The sequence below is a fragment of the Malurus melanocephalus genome, unplaced genomic scaffold (genome assembly GCF_030028575.1).
Source record: "Malurus melanocephalus ecotype Western Australia unplaced genomic scaffold, MMel_1.1 scaffold_367, whole genome shotgun sequence".
In the NCBI taxonomy this organism is placed as follows: domain Eukaryota; kingdom Metazoa; phylum Chordata; class Aves; order Passeriformes; family Maluridae; genus Malurus; species Malurus melanocephalus.
Genome location: NW_026623599.1, coordinates 679,673 through 679,906, shown reverse-complemented (window position 1 = coordinate 679,906; position 234 = coordinate 679,673).

The window sequence follows — 234 nt, the reverse complement described above, 5'->3', positions numbered from 1 at the left end:
AAAAATATCAAAAAATCATTCAGGATCTTCACTCCTGCTGGATCCCTGAGACAAGTCTTGCTAAAAGCTGCAGTATCCCTGTTCTGTGGAAGCAATTACCTGAAGATAAGTACTTGGGACAAGTGTGTTGAATCCTTTGCTGTAAAAGTGGTGCTATAAAGGGGGGGTTTGATGGAATTATACAGAGAGATTTATTTAGATTTCTTTTCCACATCTCAGCATCTCGTGGGTGAC